Below are 7,199 nucleotides of genomic sequence, written 5' to 3' on the forward strand. Positions count from 1 at the left end.
TTTGGCGACGAGCCGTGTGTCCAGCCGTGTATCCCTGGTTAAGGTCCTCGCCCGTGGCCTCCGTCTTCCTGGACTCTCTCGCTTGTCTTCTCCTCAGTTACAGTTCCTTCCCCCGACTCCCGAAGCGCCCCTGGGTTTTCCCAACCTCCATGCTCAAATATTCTAGCCCTAGAGGAGACTGCTTGGAAAGAGGAAGGCTAAGAGTGAGCGACACGAGAAGTGGGGAGGGGTAAATATGGCCAAAGTACATTATATACATACATGAAGATGGCATAGCGAGACCCATTGTGTATGATTAATACGTGCTAATGCAAAACTCAAAATACCCCAATCCTAACCCTGATCACCTGTAATCCTAGCAGGAGGAGGTGGAGATAGGGTGTCTATAAATTTAAGGTCCAAGGCCAGACGGTGGGGTGGTGGCCCACGCCTTTAATTCCAGCACTCGGGAGGCAGAGTCAGGCAAGTTTGAGGCCAGCCTGGTCTACAAGAGCTAGTTCCAGGACAGGCTCCAAAGCTACAGAGAAACCCTGTCTCGAAAAACAAACGACAACAACAACAAAAAAGGATATTTTGGGAGGGGAGGTTAGAATCCAGGAGAGCGGCTACCTCTACCAGCATGGAAGAGGAGCAGCCCTAAACAGTCCCAAACCAAACAGTTACAGGGCTTCTTTGGGGTGGAGTTTTCCCAAGGAAAACAGGGATTGGTTAGTTTTCCCTGCTTAGGGATTGGTTAGTTTAGAAGATCAGGGACAAGCCGGGCGGTGGTGGCGCAAGCCTTTAATCCCAGCAATTGGGAGGCAGAGGCAGGTGTATCTCTGTGAGTTCGAGACCAGCCTGGTCTACCAGAGCTAGTTCCAGGACAGGAACCAAAACCACAGAGAAACCCTGTCTCGAAAAACCAAAAAAAAAAAAAAAAAAAAAAAAGAAGAAGAAGATCAGGGGCAGAGATGGCTGGTCTCAGAGCCATGCTGTGCCCCCCCCCACTGGCCTTTTTAAGCTTTTGGCTCTAGTTTTGGGGCCAGGGCATATTTCTTTCACTGGCTCTGATTGTAGGGACAAAGCATGTTTCTTTGGCACTAGTTTCAGGGTCAGGGTATATTTCTTTGGTTCTGGGTTTGGGACTAAAGCATTTCTTTCACTGGCTCCGGTGTCAGAGTCAGGGTGGGTTTCTTTCAATGGCTCTGGTTTCAGAGTCAGGGTGGGTTTCTTTCAATGGCTCTGGTTTCAGAGTCAGGGTGGGTTTCCTTCAATGGCTCTGGTTTCAGAACCAGGGTGGGTTTCTTTCAATGGCTCTGGTTTCAGAACCAGGGTGTGTTTCTTTCAATGGCTCTGGTTTCAGAACCAGGGTGAGTTTCTTTCAATGGCTCTGGTTTCAGAACCAGGGTGGGTTTCTTTCAATGGCTCTGGTTTCAGAACCAGGATGTGTTTCTATCAATGGCTCTGGTTTCAGAACCAGGATGTGTTTCTATCAATGGCTCTGGTTTCAGAGCCAGGGTGGGTTTCTTTGACTGGCCCTATTACCCTACAGTGATGGCTGTTCTTGGTTGTCAACTTGACTATATCTGGAATGAACTGCGATCCAGAAATGGAGGGCACACCTGTGAGAATTTTTTTGCTTGGTTTGAAGTGGGTAAGTCCATTCCCAGCCCAGACCTTTAAGGTAGGATAACTCAGCTTTGATCGGTTCGTGAAGCGGGAAGACCTTTAATACCAGCCACACTTCCTGCTGGAAGTCTGTATAAGGACTTGGAAGAAGGAAGCTTTGGCTCTTTGTCAGCCTCCCCCCACTTTGCTAGCGAATCCATTCCTTCTCTGACATTGGAGCCTACTTCAAGAAGACTAGCTGAGCCTTGTGGGACTGAGAAACTACTAGATTCTTGATTTGCCATTCACAGCTAGCCATTGTTGGGTTAGTTGGACTGCAGCCTATAAATCATTCCAATAAATCTCCGTTATATATAAATGTGGAGAGAGAAGCTGGGCAGTGGTGGCGCACGCCTTTAATCCCAGCACTCTGGAGACAGAGGCAGGCGGATCTCTGTGAGTTCGAGGCCAGCCTGGTCTACAAGAGCTAGTTCCAGGTCAGGCTCCAAAGCTACAGAGAAACCCTGTCTTGAAAAACAAAACAAAACAAAACAAAACAAAAGATGTGGAGAGAGAGAGAGAGAGGAGGGGCAGGTATTCCGTAAGTTCTGTGACTCTAGAGAATCCTGACTGATAAAGCTACTGAGTTTGAGGTCAGCCTGGGCTACAAGGATCCCCCCCCCCTTTAAAGGCCACTCTAGTCACTGGAAAGAGAGTAGATGAGGCTGGAGAGCTGGAAGAACAGTTTAAAAGCTGATGCCGTAGTTGAATGGATTGTGACTTCAGGCTGGGCAGGATTAACGAGAACAAATATGCATCTAGAAATTGAGCTATAAAGCCAAGCTGTTGCCGGGCGGTGGTGGTGCACGCCTTTAATCCCAGCACTTGGGAGGCAGAGGCAGGCGGATCTCTGTGAGTTCGAGACCAGCCTGGTCTACAAGAGCTAGTTCCAGGACAGACTCCAAAACCACAGAGAAACCCTGTCTCAAAAAAAACCAAAAATAAATAAATAAATAAATAAATAAATAAATAAATAAAATGACATTTAAAAAAAAAATAAAGCCAAGCTGTTTCTGAATCTGAGCTGGAGGCACAGGCTCATGATCCCTGCAACGCAGGGAAGACTATGAGCATGAAGGGTAGATTCCAAGACTTCTGTGCAGCAGAGAGGGGCATTTGCAGCTCAGAACATTCGATGGTGGCAGAAGTTGCCAGATGATCTGAGAAGATAGCGGAAGCTGGGGGTGGGTAGGCTGATGCTCAGGTTGACAGAGGAGCCCAGGGAGAACTGAATAGGGAGAAGTTAAAGATGGAGGGCTCTCTTTGCCAAAGCTCCTGGGGGCTGTGTCTCAGAGGAGGAAAGCTGAGGAGCCCCATAGGAAAGAAATCAAGAATTGAGCTTGGGCCGTAGTAGCATGGAAGAGAGGCTGAGGAGATGGTCAGCGGGTCAAACATTGGCCAGGCAAGCTGAGGACTGGAATCTGAATCCTTAGCACCTACATAAATGCCAGGTGGGTGTGGTGCCTCACTTGTAACCTGAGCCTACAGGAGGTGGAGATAGAGGATCCCCAGTGCAAACTGGCAACTAGATGAGGTGAACTCCAGGTTCAAGAGAGACCCTGCCTCGATATATAAGGCTCTCTAGCCTTCACGTGCAGACCCTCACAAACATATGTGCTGAATACATCTTTTTTCTTCTAAACTAAAGGCTACTGGCCCGTAAGACAGCCCAGCAGGTAAAAACACTCCCTACCAAGACTGTCAGCTTGAGTTTTATCCCTGGAAGTTACATGGTGGAAGGCCAGAACTTGTTTCTGCAAGTTGTACACAGACACACACACACACAGACACACACGCGCGCGCGCGCATGCACACACACATGCACACACACATACACATACACGCACACATATACACTCATACACACATACACGCACACACGCACACACAAATACACACACATACATACACACACATACTCATACACACACATACACATACATACACACACACATACTCACACACATACACACACATACATAAACACACACACGGGGGTGGGCGGCTTAGCTGTGCCACGTGTAGCTCATGCTTTGAAGAGAACGAAGGAAGCCAACTGCTGAGTTTGGTGTTTGTCCCTGGGGATCTTAACAAGAGTTGTTTCTTTAGTGTGTTTCCAGAAACAGTTTGAGGTATTAGAGTGGATGGATCCCCGATATGTCCTATAGGGGGCAATGTCATCCTTGGAACTGCCTTTCCTGAAAACCGGTTCCCAGTGTTGGCGCTCAAACTCACATAGGATGGGACGCCAAAGGATTCAGTACCCAGAAGGCAGAGACAAGATCTTTGCTAGTTCTAGGCCATTCCTTGCTATACGATGAGTTTAAGCTAATCTGGGCTACAGAGTGAGACCCTGGTGTTCTCTCTCTCTCTCTCTCTCTCTCTCTCTCTCTCTTTCTCTCAAAGCACAGAGGATAAGATCAGTCAGTTTACACCATTCACGTTACCCTGTGGCTTGCTGTCTTATTTCCACTAATGGTCAAGACACAGATGCAAAACTCTGGTTTTCAGTAGTTGTCCTTGTCTGTTTTTGTCATCTCGATGCCAGCTAGAGTCCGAGTCTAGATAGACTCTAGATCAGCTGGGAGACATGCCTCTGGGCACATCTGGAAGGATTGCCTCGATTAGGGCAATGGAAGTGGGCAGACTGACCGTGACTGCGGGCAGCACCATTCTCTGGGCTGAGGTCCTGGACTGAATAAAAAGGAAAAAGCCGTCTGAGTGCGGGCATCCGTCGTCACTCTTGCTTCCTGACTGTGGATGGAGGTGACGGCTGCCCTGAGCTCCTGCTGCCACGCCTTCCCATGTCACCATGGACTGTACCCTGGAACTGGGAGCCAGAAGAAACCCTTCCTTCCTCCCCGAAGCTTTAAGCAAGATAGTTTATCACATCTGCAGAAAAGAGGTGACTAGAACTTCGGCCAGGGTGGCTGGCCACGGGCCCAGCATCACAGCCCTTGTGGTGAGAAGGTGTCAAGAGCCCCGTATGGTTGAAAAAAACTGTAATCCTGGCTCAGGAGGCAGAGGCGGGAGGATTGCCTTGAGTCAGAGGCCAGAATGGGCTACATAGAGAGACCCTGTCAAATAAAATCATATAATTAAAATAAAACAGAACAATGTCTTAACCTGGCTTGGTGCTGTAGCCTGCCATCCTAGCTGCTGTGGAGACTGAAGCAAAAAGCTCGGAAGTTCAAGGTCAACCTGTGGCAATTTAGACCCCGTCTCCAAAAAAAAAAAATCAAAGCTAGGCATGGTGACTCATCCTTCAATCTCATCGCTCAGGATGTGGAAGCAAGGGGTCTCCACAAACCAGAGGCCAGCCTAACTACACAGTGGGCTCCAGGAAAGCCTGGGCTACACAAGAGATCTCGCCTCCAAAGCCAACCATGGGGCAGTGAGATGGCTCACAGGTAAACACCATTGCCCTGCAAGCCTGGTACTGGAGTTCAATCCCAGAGCCTGTGGCGGAAGAAGAAAAACAATTCCCGTAAGTTGTTCTCTGACTTCCCTGTGTGTGCCATGGTATATGCGCACACACATACATATACATACGCCTCGGCAATAATAAATAAGCTGAGCCTGGTGGCACCCAGGAGGCAGAGGCAGGTGGAGCTCTGTGAGTTCGAAGCCAGCGGGTCTACACGAGAGAGCCTATCTAAGGAAACGAACGAGGGAGTGTGGATCGTTTGCTCCAGTGCTTGCCTGGCTCACACAAGACCCTGGGTTTCATTCCCAGTGCAGGTAACAAGCAGCAGTGTTTTTCTCGTAGTCAGCAAGCGGAAGCTGTTGTCACCTCAGCTGGTCAGAAGCCCCATCTGCAGGGGCACGGCACAGCCTCTATGTCCCTCTCCATGTCTGAGAAATCTTTATGGCATGTAGTGCTTAGTGGAGGAAGGAACTTGGTTCGTAGTCCCTTGGCCTTGTCACTCATTCTCCATGTGACAATTAATGTGCCACTTCTCTTTTCTGGACCCTGGGAACAGGGACACTGGGTGAAGGTGACTGCTGATTCAGAGCTCTGACTGCCGGGAGCCCCTGAGTCAGTGGGAAGAAGCTGGTGGCTGTGAGCTTCAGGATGGTTGAGGCTAACACCGAGAGCCCATCTGTAATCATCATTGCAGGTTGGCAACCTGGCTGTGCTGGGTAGCTTTTTTTATTGTCAACTTGATACAAACTAGGCTCATCTGGGGAGAAGGAATCTCAACTGAGAAAATGCCTCCATCAGACTGACTTGTAGGCAGCCTGGCAGGCATTTTCTTGATTACTGATTGATGTGGGAGGGCCCAGCCCACTGTGGGGGGTGTCACTTCTGGGCAGATGGTCCTGGCTATATGAGAAAGCTGCGGGGAGCAAGCCAGTAAGCAATACTGCTTCATGGCTTCTATCTGAGCTCCTGTCCTGACCTCCTTCAGTGATGGACTGCTATCTGGATGTATAAGCCAAATAAATCCTGTCCTCCTCATGTTGCTATTGGTCAGAGCAGTTCATCACCACAGAGAGCAAACCAGGATCGCCATGGTGCTAAGGCCCATCTGGGTCTCTGCAATGTCCTCTGAGGAACAGGATGAGTCTAGTCTTTGCTTCATGGGCCAGGATCAGAAGTGATATCTGTTTTTAAAGACAGGATCTCATGTAGCCCAGACTGGCTGGCTACAGATGAGTCTCTCTGCCTACTTGACTGTTTCGCTTTACATTAGCTTATTTTGCGTGTGTATGTACCACATGTGTACGTGTGTGTGCTGATATGATGTGCGTAGATGTGATGTGTGTGTAGATGCGTGCATATGTGTGAAACGGTGAACGGATGCTTAAAAGAAATCTCACACTAGCTCAGAATTAAGAAATAGATAGTTATTTATTCAGGGGAAGACTGACAAATCAGAATCCTCTGCTTGACCGGTTGAATCATGCAATCCAAAAGAGCAGCCTGCGGAAAGGGAGCAAGGGGAAGGAGAAAAGCGATGGACCCGGATTTTTCGTCCGCATATATAGTATAAGAGGCCACGCCCCAGTAGGCGGAAACTTACAAGCTGAAGGTCTTCCTACAGCACCTCCTCCTTTTGTTTAAATAAGAGGGTTCTAAGTCTAATATAAAATTATATACAATAAGAACAAATATCTTATTCTAACTAGTTTAAGTCTTGTATAACAAATAACTTGGCCAAGTCATAAGAGGAAAGTAACTACAATTATCTAGTCTTCAATCCCATTGAAGATCCGAGAAGGGAAATAATATTACTTGAGTAAGTAGGAAGTGCAACTAAGTAACTTCTAAAACGTGTAACAAATGACAGAGACAACTGGCTACCTGGGCAATCACGCAAAGTCTCAATTGCAACATTGAAGCAACCAACTTTGGCTAAGGCCTAGAATAACTGACAGACCATTTTCAGAGGCTGGAAATTTTTCAAAACTGTCTTACACTGTCTTGGCAAGATTTGACAGTCCTGCTTATCCATTTCCAGATACTATGTATCTTGTCAGTGGTTGAGGCATGGACATTTCTTTGCCCAAAGGCCAGTTTTTGCCAAGAAGAAAACAAGCTCCAAGTG

This window comes from Chionomys nivalis, chromosome 4 (genome assembly GCF_950005125.1).
Source record: "Chionomys nivalis chromosome 4, mChiNiv1.1, whole genome shotgun sequence".
Lineage (NCBI taxonomy): Eukaryota > Metazoa > Chordata > Mammalia > Rodentia > Cricetidae > Chionomys > Chionomys nivalis.